Source organism: Plectropomus leopardus, chromosome 13, assembly GCF_008729295.1.
Source record: "Plectropomus leopardus isolate mb chromosome 13, YSFRI_Pleo_2.0, whole genome shotgun sequence".
Taxonomy (NCBI): domain Eukaryota; kingdom Metazoa; phylum Chordata; class Actinopteri; order Perciformes; family Serranidae; genus Plectropomus; species Plectropomus leopardus.
Window position 1 is genome coordinate 26779206 of NC_056475.1, and position 16240 is coordinate 26795445.

The 16240-nt window shown below is 38.1% G+C and overlaps 1 protein-coding gene across 1 annotated transcript in view; it reads left to right on the forward strand.

Moving 5' to 3' along the window:
* The window catches only part of LOC121952493 (roundabout homolog 1-like), a 105390-nt gene that overhangs the window by 9444 nt on the left and 79706 nt on the right, over window positions 1-16240 (forward strand). The window lies entirely within an intron of this gene.

The window sequence follows — 16240 nt, forward strand, 5'->3', positions numbered from 1 at the left end:
ACAACATCTAAACCAAACCTAGTCCTTCACTTCGTTTATCAGATCCCAGTAAGCCTTCAGTGATGATGAAGAGAGCAAGTGGTATGAGTATGATGGCCTGAGGACTGACCTTGTTATTACAGGGAGAGGACCTACCTAATGTTACCTTCATTAAGCAGAGGCTGATGGTGGAATGTCTCTCAAAGTATCTCAAGCATTTTGACATACGGTCTCATTAGCTGGTGAAAGAGCCAGTGGGAGATATTTGTGTTATGAAGGAATGGCATGATATTGCACACAGTGAATGAAGATTTAAATGGAGGCATTGGTTAAGACAGCGACCTGTAGTCTCTTTTTATCAGTTTGGTTTAGTTTTAAAGTGAATTTCTTTCATTTAGCATGTTGAACTGGAGAGATGTTTCAAGGGACTTTTTTTCTAGATTTTTTGACACAGGGTTTAACAGCATCTGACAAGTAATGTAATATGTTGTAACAGCTAATTGTGCAACAAGATTAGAAGCCATTATAGAGCCATTATCTATTCCGATCATTATAATGGTCATGAGTGTAATAGCCTATGCTTTTTTCATTGTCTGTCGCCTGCCCATTTGCCAAAAGAAAATGTTGCCATTTCACCTCTTTGCAAAGCATGACTATGTTAAATTAGCAATTTTGATATTGATTATATCAGGATTTCTAAAGGATGTAGTGTATGAGCTGACTCTGTCATCAGAAGGTGGAGGAAATGGTGGATGGTGTGACACCTAGGCGTGATGACCAGCAAGCTGCAGCCCACTGTTCAATACCAACAAACACCAAAATCGATTGTGTTTTAGTAAGGCATTGCTGTGTTTCCAGCGACGTTTTACGCTCAAACATGAGTGTTTTATAGTGGCGCATCAGTGGGTTTTCATTGCCTCTTTTTGCACCAAATGTGAGTGTTTTGTAGCAACCTGTCAGTGCGTTTCAGTGGATTTTTAGGCACCAAATATGGTGTGTTTTGTAGCAACCCCTCTTTGTGTTTCCAGCGGATTTTCGGCACCAAATGTAGGTGTTTTGTAGCAACCTGTTAATGTGGTTCCAGTGGCTTTTTAGGCACCAAATATGGCTGTTTTGTAGCACCCTGTCTGTCTGTTTCCAGCTGCTTTTTAGGCACCAAACATGGGTGGTTTGCAGCAGCCCATTAGTGCGTTTCTTGTGGCCTTTTAGGCACCAAACATAGATGTTTTGTGGCAATCAATCAGTGTATTTCCAGCAGATTTTTAGGCACCAAATATTAGTGTTGTGTAGCAACTCATTATAGTGTTAACTGCAGCTTTTTATGCATCAAATGTGCAATTTTGTAGTGACCCGTTGCTGTTTTTCCAGGAGTTGATTTTACCAAGACATTGGTAGTTTTTTTTTTCCCTATACAATTGTTTTTTGTGTGCCTTAACACTTGTTAACTACAGCATTGTTGAAACGTAAAGTCTCAATGTATCTGCTGCTTGATACCGTGCAAATGTAAAATATCTGTGGTTTGCAAATGGACAATGCATTTTTTCTGGTGATTGGGTTGCTTTCACCTGCTGCATCGCAGTGCTTTTAGTACTTTTACTTACTACATTTTTATGTCTCAATAACTAGTTAACAAAAAAAATATATTATTTTTTCCCAACAGCAATGAGGAACCTGCAATTTTTCCATCTGTTAATTCAACTTTAGTGCTCGTGCTAATACGGCAGACACTGTTATGGTCAAAAGGGGGGTGGGGAAAGCATCTGGGATGCAGGCAGAACTTTCTCACATTCCATTTTTACCATTTCTGTGCTAGGTAGCATTATCCCCTGAGGCTTTCTCTGGGAAGTCCATATTACAGAGTGGCATGAAAGCCAGTGACATCTTATAATATTTGAGAAAAAAATGCCCCAGGTTAATGAGGGAGTAAGAGGGGAAAAAAAGTGTGGACAGGGAAAGTGTCAAGGTGTTAGCAAGTGGGAAGCAATGTGACATCTGCAGCCTTCAGTGGTTACGTTATGAAATGCAGTAATTAACTCACGTTCCAAATCTGTATATATGAACACAGAGATAAAAGGAAACTCCAGACAGTCATTAATCTCACAGACATTTTCTTCCCATAGCTTGTGATTTTCCACTGCAGTGAGAACAACTTTCCAATCAACCAAACCTGCACCGTTTTGCTCACATCAAACAGCAGCTTTATTGTGACATGAAAGATTGGTATCAAGTGTGGATGGTAGCCAGATTTTTAAAGCTGCTTTATTCCAAACAGTGCTGGTTTGGCAATGAGAGGTACAACAAATTGTTTCGTTCATCCTTTTTTCACAAATCATTGCAATTACATTTAACGGTCGAGTGGAACCTCTCCTCAAACAGCAGGTCATTACAACTTTTGCCAGGATTTTTAGATTGTAAGCTAAGTTTTGCATTCTTAAAGCAATTTATTAGAACACAGAAAGGTTTACCTCAAACACCTCACACACAACACAGCAAGCCAAGCTGGAAAGCTGGGCTTAAACTGTAGTCCTCACGTCAACAACCAACCCCAGAGCCCCGTGCCAACATGTGTGATCAACAGCTCCAACATGAGTGCAGCCAAATAAAAAGCTGTTCATACAGATAAATTCCCCTATTTCTACCAGATGAGCAGTTTTAATCACCTCTTAAAAATCAGAGAAGCTGATGGAAGGGTGATGGGTCATGAACACGCCAATCCTTCATGGCTAAAACGAAGCAAAAAGCAATTTGTCAAGACACAGTTAAAATAATATTTGCCCAGTGGAAGTGACTGACACGAACAGGTTTGCTGTGGAAAAAAAGAGGTCAGGATATTATGGATTTCTCTTCCACGCTGAACTCTGACTTCTTGGCTGAGCCCACTGAGGTGCTTTATTGCTACTTGTAGTATTGCTGCTCCCTGCAGGTGCTGTTGATACAGTTGAGTCTGAAAAAATATAGGAATACTTTATAAGGAGGGGGGCTTCCTGGCACACTGTTTATACGTGGATATCTTGGCTTTATGCTTTCATTTAGTGATGCATATTCCCATCATCACTTCAGGACATTAATCCTTGGAATGGGTGATATCAGGATGTATATTGTGTGGCCAGTGCATGCTGCAACTAAACTAGAAGATTGTATCAGAATTTCTTGAAAAAAAGGATATAGCACAGATAAATATGATGTGTACATTTTTCATAGCAGGTGCAAAATATATAAATATTTCAAAAAGAAGACTGTATTTCCACCAAGGAAGTGATATTGCACCACCACCATCAACACCAGCAGCAGTAGCAGCAGCAGCTGTGTTTTGATAAGAGTTGCATTTGGCTCCTTGGCCTGACTGCTGCCAATGTGTCACACACCCACTGCTGTTTTTGAAACACTTGGATCACTGTCTCAAGATTTGAAACAATTTTGAGAAACAACAAAAAGCACTTTATGTGTTTTTTTCTTCATAAGCAATAGCAGGTTAGTGTGTTTTGAAAAATGACAAGTAACTTGCCATGTCTTCATAAAACTTTTTTTGTGGTTTAAACATTTTGTTTTTTAATCTGACAGTCTGATTGCAAATGAACAATTAAAGAAGAAAAAGTCAAACTACCTCTGATCTGGACAAAGAGGCTTTAGTATTTGCATGTGGAAATATTCATTCTAACTGCATAAATGTTGGCATTGTGAGTCTCTGCAAACCACCAATATGTAACGTTTTTACATTATTATAGCCGATATGTTGAAAGTTCATGTTTCAACAATGCTGTGGTTAATGTGTGGTTAGCTGTAGGCACATAAAAAACTTGGTTATAGTTAGGAAAAGACCATACTTTGACTTAAAACACCCAGTTTTGGTGGCACAGTCGCTGCAGGATATACACTATTGTCTTTGTAAAAACAAGTGGTTTTGTTGTTTGTGAAGGCTTGTCAGCTCTTTTACCCAGCCGTCATGCCATATACTGTCCCTTTTATTTTCCAATGACAAAGTCAGCTCATCAACATGTTATCAGAGCAACGTCACTTTAGTAATGTTGATATGATATGTATGAAACATACAAATGTAATATATCCGTGATTTGCAGAAACTTACAATGCCAACATTTTCTTCTGGTGGCAGGGCTATGATATAGTTTATAGAGAATAAATTCTTTGTGCACAGATGTTCCCAAGAAGCACATACAAGTAAAACAGGTGGCAGGCAGCTCAGATAGCTGGACATCAGTATAACAAGAGGGTGTGGTGTGCAATCCACATTTTGAATCAGAAAGAGGAGCCAGAGTTGAATTTTAAAGGAAAATTTGGGAAATTTTCTCTACTTGCTATTTTTTTTTTATCTTTTGCCATGCTAAAATAAGCTAATTGTTACTTGGCTCTTGCTTTGTATTTAACAGTGATTGGTGTGAGTCTTCTCGTGTAACATTTGGAAGATAGGAAGTGTTTCAAAGTGTCAGTCTGTTCCCATGCAGATGTAAATACAGTCCAACTTAAAGTGTAGGCTATTAATACTTGCTGCTTTTTGCAGAGCTCAGTGAGCTTCATCTTCCTTTTCTACTAAGAGGGTTATGAGCAAAGCCAGCAAAATCTGAGTGAAACTCTGCAGTTCTAACCTATAATCTCCTGTGGCTGAATGAACCCTCTTATTAATGTCCTCTTGGACTATTAAGCTAATGCTATGATTGTTTTGAGTGTTAATGCAGTCCAAAAACATCCAGGCCTGTGGCCACTCATTCTGCCTCTTCATTAAAGAGACAGCAGTGAAGAGTCAGAGGAGTGGTTTAGAGGCAAATATGAGCTTATGTCTGTGTATGTTGGTACTGAGTTATTGACTAATAACCACATGAGTCCGTTTCTGCATGCACGCATTCATGAAATGGTACTTGAGTAAACACAAGAAGTCCTGTGAGGACTGCAGTTTTGTAAATGTGTTTAGTGCTCAGGGCAGCTCCTCTCCCTCTCTCCCTTCACAGTATGACAGTCACTTCACATCTGGGCTGCCACTACCAGGGGCACAATTAAGACCAAAAATAAATGTAGGTCACACAGATATGCACTTGTGACATGCAATGACACAGCATGAGGCTAATGTATTATTAATGTGTAAACTCAGTAAGTGTAGCAAAAAATGTTTTAAATGGCAGTTTTATAACCTACAAGCCTCAGAGGAGATGAAGGAAACATGATAGACTACAGATGGTCAAACACACATTATGCAGTCTGTTTAACTGATTCTACTGTAGACTACATTGGAATTGATGAGATGATAAGGCAACTTGTTAAATCACTAAATGCAAGAGTAACCTAAAGTGGATTTTTTTTCCTTTAATAATAAGAAACTCTTTGCCATTTTATTGTCTGTCCCTGCTCATGGGAAGTTTGACTTTCAGGCTGTGCCTGAGTGATAATCAATGGCCTATACAGCCGCTTTGCTTTCCACTGAACATTTAATGGAGTAAGGATAAGCCTCAGCTGCTGGCCTTTCCAGACACTTGTGCTCCTGTAGGAGGTAAGCTCAGCTTAACTGTTGATATGTCAAAGCTATATACAATATATAAACAGCAAAGTGCGTACAAAATGCCAACACAATTAGGGATTAACCGTAAACAGTGTTAGCATAGCTGGGAATGTGTCCTGCACCCTTGAGCAGCAAGTCAGTTTAATGTCATTTGTGAGCAAATCAAAACATTTCAATGAACTGAAGCAAACAAATAATATTGGATTCTTACAAACTGCAGGGAAACAAGATGGAAAGACCACAGCTTGTGTCATTGACAGTCTGATGGATTTATTCTCCAGTTTAAGTGTCCTGATGACCTAGTTGGCTCAGATGTTTATCATGCACCAGCAATGTTCTGGTTTGAGTCTGCCCTGGGGACTTCATTCCTTGTTACCTTCCTAGTGAGCATTTAACGGCTGACAACACAAAGTGGATTTTCTTTCTAAAACATTTCATTATTGCACAGTAGAAACACAAATAAAAGAAAAAACTATTTAGGAATCAGCCTCAGGAAATAAATACATAAATATTTGCTTGCAATTCTCAATGACGGATACTCATAAAGTCATTTAATTTAATAACGATTTGACTGACAGATAAATAATTGTTGATAACTGGAGGGTAAAAATGCTAAATATTCACTGTTTCCAGCTTTTCAATAAGTGAGAATTTGCTGCTCTCTCTGTTTCATGCAAATAAATGTTTTGGTTTTGGACCAAATAAGTTATTTGAAGACATTAATTTGGGCTTTGGAAAATTATATTGAGCATTTTCTCTATTTTCTGGCATTACACTGACTAAAGGATTTATGGATTTATTGTAAAAAAAAAAAAAAAAAATTAGTAGATTGATCGATCGTTTGCTGCTATTTTAATTATTTCAAAATCTTCCTCTGCATCTTGTCATATCAATTCCTAAGCCGTTCGCGTGTTAAGCTTGCGAGCGTATTCCTCATGCATTCCCACTCTGTTCATATCTGGCTCTGAACATCTGGGTGCTGCAGTTGGGAGGTGTTATCATGTCCATGACCTTGACTCTCCTCTCCGCAGACTGCTTCATTGTGCATTGTGTTGTTAGAAGCATGCCAGAACCTCACAATACTGTAATTAAAGTTTTGTTGTTGTTTTTTTTCAGAACTTCCATGTGATTAAATTAACTTTGACAAAATGCAATTAAAGAAGATCAAATGTGTGAGCACAATGCAAGAGAGAGCGTGGTTAGCAGACACCTTGTCCCAGCCACACACATACACAGGAACACACTCACATTCCTTCCCCCACATACTTGAGTGAATGACAGTGTTCAACTGTTCCACTTAATTGTAGTTTATACAGCCTGAGAAAGAATGTCTGGCATTCATAGGCTCGTTGTGTTTTACTTTACAAATGAATGTGTGTCTGCGTGTGTTTGGAATACGTGTCTCCAAGGGATGAGCAACACAAATGGTTTATTTTCCAATGAGTCTGACTTTTTTTTCTTTGTTAAAGGAATAACTCAGTGCTAGGGGAAATACATTTATTTACTTTCATGCAGCAAATTACATGAGAAGATCAATATCACTCACTTTTTATGTTAAATCATCAGTCATGAAGTGAAAGCCAGCAGGTGGTTAGCTTAGCTTAGCTTAGCATTAAGATAAGGAGAAACATCTAGCTTGGCTCTGTCAAAAGGTAAAAAAAATCCTCCTACCAGCTCCTCTAAAGCTCACTAATTAACATGTTATATCATGTTTGTTTAATCCATACAGAAAAAAGAAAGGGTTTAAATGTGGACTATTTCTTGGCTGGGCATAACTGTCTTCTGGCTCCAGGTTTACATTTAACAGACAGACATGAGAGTTGTATCAGTTTTCTCATCTGACACTTGTAAGAAAGCAAGTAAGTGTTTGACTGAAATTGTCAAACTATTACTTTAATGCAGAAACACAAAAAGCTAATCTGTTTATGCACTCAAATTTTGAGTGACATGATGTGTTTCAGTGCAATTATTAAAACCACTGTTTAAATGATCATAATTAAGACCCCCAAACAACAGACCGGGGTTGTCAAACTCATTTTAGTTCATGAGTCACGCACAGACCAATGTGATCTCAAGTGGGCCGGACCAGTAAAACCACTGCATAATAACCTATAGTAACAACATCTCCAATTTCTTCCCTTTCTCTTAATGTAAAGAAGTTCTTTCTGAAATTGTTCATCCATTCACAAAACAGACGATGAACAGCCTGATGTCTTAAGAAAAAAGAAGTGCAGCACTCATTGTCATTACATTTGTATTTTTTCATACATTTCCACTCCTGACACAAAGTGGAAGTGGAAGCTATTAGGGAAACAGATTATGTTATCTCCTGCCTTAAAAAACATTTACAAATCAAAAGTTTTGGCAGTGCCTTAGCAATAGGGTTCCATCAGTATTTTTTCAAGACAGAAGTCTGATACAGATATTTTCATACTGAAGCTACTGATTGACAATATTTTTCATAATGTTTAATATCTTGAAGTATGTGCACAACAAGCATTCATTGTATTTTCTGAATTGTGTTCTGGTTATGGTGGAAAAGCCTCTTAAACAACATTTTACAGTAAGGAGGCAGCTATAATTATATTTTTTTCAGCCGGTAAGGATTCTTTGATAGATAAGAAAACATATCAGTCTGTTTACGGCTCGGCTGCAGGTATTCTCTGGCCTCAATTACTCACTAAAAGTTAAACTATAGCCCTCTTGTAGATTAGCTGCACTTGGCTGCAGAATCAAACAGGTGCAGCTCGGAATGGCAGCCTCAGCTTTCCATAGACATTGCATAGCTGCTTGCCACAGGCAGTACTTCACCCCTGCTTGGTGTTTTTATTTATTTATTTATTTCAGTGTTAGCCTATACAAGTGCATCAATATTATGAATGTAAAATCATTCAGTGGGCTGGATTGAGCCCTTTGGTGGGCTAGTTCTGGCCTGTTGACCATATGTTAGACACTCCTGTGATAGAACATCTATATCTTCACCTTTCGCAACAACAAAGCCTTCTTTGGCTTTTTTGATTTGTGGTCTGGCAGCATTCCCAGTGGCATTAAGAAGTGAGGATTGTAGACTGCAACCAGCTGAAACTTCTCCCGTGTGCCAAGCATGAACTTCCAGTTAGGATTTCTTAAGTGTTCGTAGTTAGGGAGGTTTTGACCGGGAACCATAATAATATAATGTGCTATAATATAATATGATATCCAAAAAAATGGACCTGGCTATTTAAACTGGTAAAAAAAAAACTGTTTGTTTTCCCTATGCTTTGGGCTTGTCGTAGAGGGGCTGCTAACTATACTCGCTGACATGCAAACAACAAAACACTAATGGTCCTATCTAAAGCCAGTGTTTTGTTTGTCCTTTCTGGGATACTGTAGAAACATGGTGGTACAACATGGTGATCTCCATGGACAAGAACCCGCTTCTTATTAAGATATAAACAACTCATTCTGAGTCAACAAAATACACTTTGATTCTTATGGTTTTTATGCCAAAGAAAATATCTTTACTATATATAATATCTGCCAGTATATCCCTCCTAATGCTGCACATTGGGCTTTTAAATTGCAAGCTCATTACTATGAATATTCACAATCACCATGTATACTGATTGTTTATCCGAGCAGCTGTGAGAGATAATCCTCCTTGATAAACACAAACAGAAAGCTTAGTTAAGCTGACAACATAAAAATCACATAAGAATGAGGTTACCATAATCATCAGAATACCAGTAATAAGTGCAAGGTTATAATGTCAAGGCTGTACATTCATTGAACTATGATTGGATGTCATTAGCTGAGTTTTAAATGAGCCAATCACTGTGAAGCAAACAGTCCATGCCAATCAGCAGATACATGCCCAATTTAATGCTCTACATGAACTAATGCTGTGCTTTATGTGTTAAAGTTAGCAGAAGCAGATTTGAGCTTTAAATGTTTGTGGGTGATTTGGCCTCAATATGGAGAAAATTAGTTGCAGGTTAGCTTGTAGATGGTTTCAAAAATAAGTAATTCTCGGAACATGGTTTTGTCTCTTGCGCTTCTGTGTGCGTGTAACCTTTTTATTCTAGTGTTATAAAACAGGTCCCTGGTCTCTCTTATAGCTCTTTGATGTAGCGCTGAATCCACATTAGTCAGGACTTGGCCTTAGAATAGAAGATTTGTTGGATGTTTTGCTGACATTTCTGTATAATCAGATGTGCTTAAAATACCAAAGGTGGTGCAGTGATGCACGGCAAAAAAACACTTGCATAATATCAGCCGCTTGTCACACTAATACTCTGCTGCTGTGAGTTAAGTGTCACAGAGTCAGACGGCTGTCTAGTCTAGCTCTGTGAAGTGTATTTTAGGATGGAAATGCTGACGGCACTCATTCCTCATTCAGACACAGAATTTATTTATAAAGTCATATTTAATCCTGTATTTTTGTGCAATTGTGTGCTCGCATGATATGTCAGGCGGTCGAAGGTGGAGAGGTGCCAAAATCTGTCTAACACTGACCAGTCTAATTCAAAATGACATTAAAAACATAAAACAGCTTTTGTAGTTAACTTAGTTCAGTTTTTTCCCTGCAGTTGTCTTTGGTGCTCTGGTGGTCTTGTCTTTCTCGGTGTAACTTGTCACGTCTGTCTCTCAAACGCCCTGTAAGCCTCTGAGTCTTAGTTCTGTTCTCTTGATATCTGTCTTGTTCATCTGGTCTTGGATAGCTGTCTGTTCAAACATGTGGTGTCATTTGACTTACAAGAGTACCGCTTTGAACTCAGAAGCTTCTGGAAATCTCTGTCTAGCCATTAAAAGTGTGGGCTGATCCACGATCTGGCCCACGGGTCACGACAAAAGCAAACTAAATGACTTTTACAGATTGAAACAAAAGGCTTTCCTTAACAAGACATAGCTGTTCCATTTACTGCACACTCTTAAGCCTCCAACAAAATCTGCCTGCCGTCATTAGCTGTGGCCCCGACTGCTACTTCGCCAGAGTGGCACTTGGGAACAGGTAATCCCACAGCACCTCAGGTGGAGATTTACCATTTGTACCACTGGGGCTCCGGTAGGCTTGGTGTCAGAGTCAGTGAGCGAGCTGATTGTGTCACACAGCTGTCAGCAGCACCAAAGGCTGACAGTCCACAGCATTTCTACATTGATAAATGTCACCCATTGCTCCTCTAGTACTTTGCAAAACCATGGAGAGACAATTATGCACATCCTTCCATTAGTACATTTAAAGGTTTTGGAGTCTGAATTGAAAACTGGAACCCAAGTATTCAATTGATGCTTCAGAAATGTGTTTGTGGCTATGTTTACGTATAAACAAATATTCCACTATTGTTTTGAATATGACAGTATTCTGTATTTGATGTGGCTCAGGTGAATAGTACATTTCATTTATGTCTTCCGAATTTGCCTGACATGTGGGCAAGGCTGGTATTAATCAAGTTTTGGCTTGTTTTACCGCGTATCTGCAATATGCTTCTAAGCTGTTTGTATTTTTGTTTTTTGTTTGTTTTTTTTAACCACACTTGGCAACACACACCCTCTTACCTGTCTACGACTGGCTTTGTATGTTGTCATAAATACAATGTTCACAAACCAACCAGCAGTTTGCAAGGGAGGTAGGAAATACATGTCCATAAGAAAAGCCCACATTTCTGGTCCAAAAAAAACCCCACATCAACTATTAAACATTATGAAAGACATGGATATAAACAGCTTTTTGGATATTTCCCATGGATCCTTGATAAGTCTAAGGCCTTAATTGGATTTTATGAATCTTTTTTTCTGAAATTGCATTGTATAATCTCAGGATAATTGGTAACATGTTTTTATTCATTTATTTATCTATTTATTATATTTTTAAATCTCTTCTTAAACTCGTCCTGATGGCAATCACAGCAGCGAAATCCCACACGCAGTGAGAAACACAAAATTGCCAAGAAAACCTGTATTAAAATGCAGAAATGGATTTCCTGTTAGTAAACAGAATGAATACTTTCAAGAATATTATGGTCTTTTTGTTTTCTGTGTTCCATTTTGGGAAGTGTTTTTACATTTTAAGTGAATAATATTGCTTTTTCTCTGGACCACAGAAGTCATTCTACAATAAACATTTAATTGTAAAATTGTTCTTAAACCTAAGTAATTGATGCTGGTTCATGTGTTCTTTTTTTTTTTTTTTTTTTTCAACTTTTTCAATTTTAAAATTGCGCTTAAATTTCATTCCAAGTAGCAATAAAACTCTAAAAAAAGTATTAAATCTAGCTCGCCTTAAGCTGTTGAAACCCTGTTGCAAATATTGCAACACCAACCCCTAAAGAAAGTTGTTGAGGGAATGTAAGCAGGAGGCTGTGTTTACATGGTGTAACAAGTCCTCCACGAGCAGGAAACTTTGAAAAAAAAAATTTTGATGCAAAGAAGCAAAATAACACAAGTGGCTTCAGGCGAACATTTCTCCATAATTTGACTTAAGAAATAATATGTTTGGCCACAATAATCAGAGTAGGCTTATGTACTGCTGAATGTAAACTGGAATATTAGGGGAATATTCATTTTCATGTGCCAGTTAAACAGCTTAGTAAAAATATAGTCTTCAGAGCAAGGGCAAAAACTGGAATATTTTGTGCATGTAAACAGTGTTTGTGTGAGGCTGTCTGAAGTGTTGTATCTTTGGAAAGGATACTTTTTCATCTTGGGCTGACAGCTTGTGTGACCTCAGTGTGGTAAGCTAATTTGATTGTGAAATTAGATATATTCTCTGTATATTTCTTTGGTTGGGCTCCAAACAGTCATAGTGGCCTCCTTTCATGCACTCTAAACATATACAGTACTGTACTGTAAATGACACCAGGGTAGGTCGATCCAAGACCACCAGCACTGCACTAAATTACGCTCATATTTGTCACATTGTGTTATTAGAAGCTCACTGTGAATGATTTGTTGTTTCAAATCCCCTACCTCCCTCCTTTATCACCTCTTCCTTTCCTCCTCCTTTCCTCCTGTAATTTATCCCCTCGTGCATTATTTTCTAACTCACACATTCATCAAACCTACTTGAATAAAATACAAAATACCTAGCTTGTTATTCCAACATACTACGGCTTACTACTCTTTTTTTTTTTTGCTCATTTTAGTTGATTCTCTAGAGAGACACAGTTGTGGAGAGAACAGACTCTCTACCCACCTCCTTTTTTCACAGACTGAGACAAAACTACACAGACATGCTCCTTTTCTTTAATGTTTGTTGCTCTTCATTCCTCTTCTCTCCCTGGATCTTCACAAGACAACAGAACTGCCTCAGGGATGACTGACAGAAAGAAAAATCATATTTGTAGGGGCACAGGTGCTACAAATGACCTTTGGTGTGTATGTATGTACTCCATTGTGCATCTGTGTGCATGTTTTTGCATACTGATTGTGTGCTGGCTGCTGGCCCTTTGCAGATAAAGCCCGGTCTTCTGGGGGCCCACTTGTAGCAGGCTGATACTGCCTCTGTGTAATGCCAGGGAGCTTAGGGAGCTGCATGGACCCCTTAGGCATCAGCCCAACACAATTAAGAAATGTAAGCAGCATGTGTGACTGAGGGCCACAGTGGCCACCTTGTTTATATTGTTCTGTTATAGGTTTAAATGTCTAGACCGTGTGTAAAATTGTACTTAATTGAAATGTTTACGCACTTTTTGCCTCTTTTTTGTTTGGTTTGTTTTTAAGCACTAGACATGTTGTTTTTTATGTGGTTTTAGATAGGTTTACCTAATTTCTTTTAGATTATTTAGACCTTCAGCAGCATCAAATGTGACAGATAATTCCTTCATTAAGTCAACATCTGGGGGCCATAGTAAGTAGTCTAAGGGGCCTTTACAGCAACGGTTCTGGCAAACCATTAAACTTCTTTTGTGGTTTGGCCTTTTGTTCACACAGCAACAGTGTTTTGGGGGCCTGAAAATGCAAACTTTTGAACTGGGTCCCAGACTGAGAATTATAGATAACAAATTCATTAAAGTTTTCTGGTAAATCTGTTTTCATATACATGACTTTCAAAATAAAAATACACATTTGAAGAATGCTAATACCATAAATGGTCAATACATTTCATTTCGAGAAAATTACTACTTTAGTTTGTGACTAAATACCTGCAAAACTCATTACGTGGTAAGTAAGTAATAACAAGTCCTCTAACATTGTAAGCATATCAGCATGCTGACTTAAGCATTTTGCTTCAATGTAGGCTACATCCCCACAAAGCTGCCAGTGTAACTGCATACTTGTTTTAATTAAATTGCATTATATTTGGGATGAAAGCAAAAATCTCTGGATATCTCAAAACCAAAAAAAATATCAAAGTGGCTGCATGGGCAGGTATGCAAGGAGTGAGTGAGAAAATATATTTTTTTGCACTTTTTGTAACCTTCCCAAAAAGGTCAGTTAATGGTTTGTATATTTCCCTCTCATTGTGCCAATGCACAGAAAGCTCCTGCTGGTGCTCTTATTTCAAGCTGTGGTGCTGTGCGGTGTTACTCAGGAGCATACTGTATATATGGGTAATTACCTGCCTGTACAATACAACTTTTTGGCACCATTTGCATTCATTAGCATGTAGCCCTTTTAGCTTGGTCGACCACTTGACAGCATAAAGGAAAAGCAGACAAAGGAGGAAAGGAAGTAAATGAAAGGGAAATTAAAAAAAAAACAAAAAACAGAATGTAATAGTCAGGCAGTAGGAGGGCTTATCTCAGCAGTCCACAAACATTGAGTCAGACTGCTCCCATCCAGGTAATACGGAGCTTTTGGATGCAAAACATACAAATGTCAGCATACCTTTCTGTTTTTAATGATAAGCTTGCACACTTATCAACCCCTATTGTCCCCGACCTTTTGTGTAAGTGAGGGGGTTGTACTCTTAAATAATTTTCCCTTATAAGCTTTTGTAAAAGGCAGTAAATATAGATTTGTGCAAACGCACAAAACCAGGCTACCCAGTGGTTTAAATTCTCACCCATTTCACAATGTGTGAGGTGTTATCTATCTGGGTAAACACTTGTCTGTGTGGGATTTATTGGTTGCAGCGGGAGAGTAGGAGCTCATCACTCTCTTGCACAGTGGTGATTATCTGCTTTACAGGGCGATTGGCACATTAAAGCGCGACCTGCTGAAGGCTGTGCAAGCTAGTGTTTGCAGCAGCATGAAAGAGCTGAAAAGTGTTCCCACAGCAATAAGACAGGTAAACAGTGGCTGCATGACGGACATTAATGCCACATTTCCTTCATCATCTCGGCCGCTCTTCACACCCTCTTCACTCTCTTTCTGTTGGGTTGTTCACAGATGCTTGTGCATTATGATTTTGGATGAAAGGCGATTTAAAATTTGATCTAGATCCTGCAAATATAATGAACTCCTGTAGCTGTTTTGTGTGAGTGTGTGGACAGGGTTGGAGGTGGGCTGGCTCGACTGTGTTGGGGGATTGCAAAGAGATGGAAGGAATGTAAGATGTGCAGAGGCATTGGAGTTGTGTACCTGGATCTCATTAGGGAGGTTTGCTTTGTCCTCGGCCTCACAGGGACTCATTGTTACACCGTTTCTTTGAGGAGGCCAGCATGATTGACATCTCAACAGTGTATCAGGGATTAGAGGTGATTTTGTGGTTGTTAGAGTGAGTATGGTTGGAGGTATTGATTTGTATTTCTGTGGCTGGTGTAACGGTTTCAGAAGGCTGTGGCAGAACTAGCTCCAAATAGTGAACATGAAGCATACATAAATTTAAACTCCAGTGGGGTGGAGAAGAGAGAGGCAGGTTTTTGACATTGAAAATAAAATTAATAATAAAAAAGAGGAAACCTTCAACTGACAAAAATACTCTAAAAAATAAAATCCAGGCATTTATAATTATTTTTAATTTATTTCAGAATGTAAATATATTGCATCCTAATGTGTTTTTAATGACTTTTTTTTCCCTCAAGTCACGTTTATTCAGTGATTTTCCAAATGTATTTTTTCTTTCTATTTATATATATATTTTTTGCAATGACAGCTCCTTTTCAGTTGCAACTTTCTATCACTGTTTTCTTAGTGACAGAATCTGAAAAATGTCTTTAAACACATAAGAATGCAAAAAAATACATAAAATATATGAAATAAAAATAAATATGAATCAAAGTAAAATAAAATAATTATCCTTTTAGTGTTTCTTTTTCAATGCTAAATTTTATTTATGATGCTAAAACTTGCTGTCAGTGTTCTAGCTCAATAAACAACGCTGTCCCTCCAGTGACAGAGAGTTAAGACTGAAAAAAAACCTGACATTATAACAAAATAGAAAAAAAAACCCTGACACTGGAAAAAAAACAAACAGTGACATAAAGAATAAATCACGAGAATGTCACGGAAAAACACAGGAATTTTTAATTCTTACAGAAGAGACTTGATGATCGCTAAAATTAGGTGGGGATACAAATCAATATATTGATATCAGTATTGGTTATCGGCCAAAAAAGTTGTTATATAGTGGCATATCAGATGTTGGCAAAAAAATCAAATATCATGCATCCTTAGTTTTTTTGCGCAGTGGAAAAGGGGCTTCACCATTAGAGATCTAGCTCCATATTTTTCCACCTTGTTTATTTCCCTGGTAACTAATGGAGTGTGCAGTGAAAACAGCCATAATACATTTGGGAACTCATGCCTTTTCTGTTACCTGTAATAGCAGGAGTTTCAACCATGTTTAAAACTACTGACTATTTAAATCAAAGGAATGAACACAAATAGTCTGTA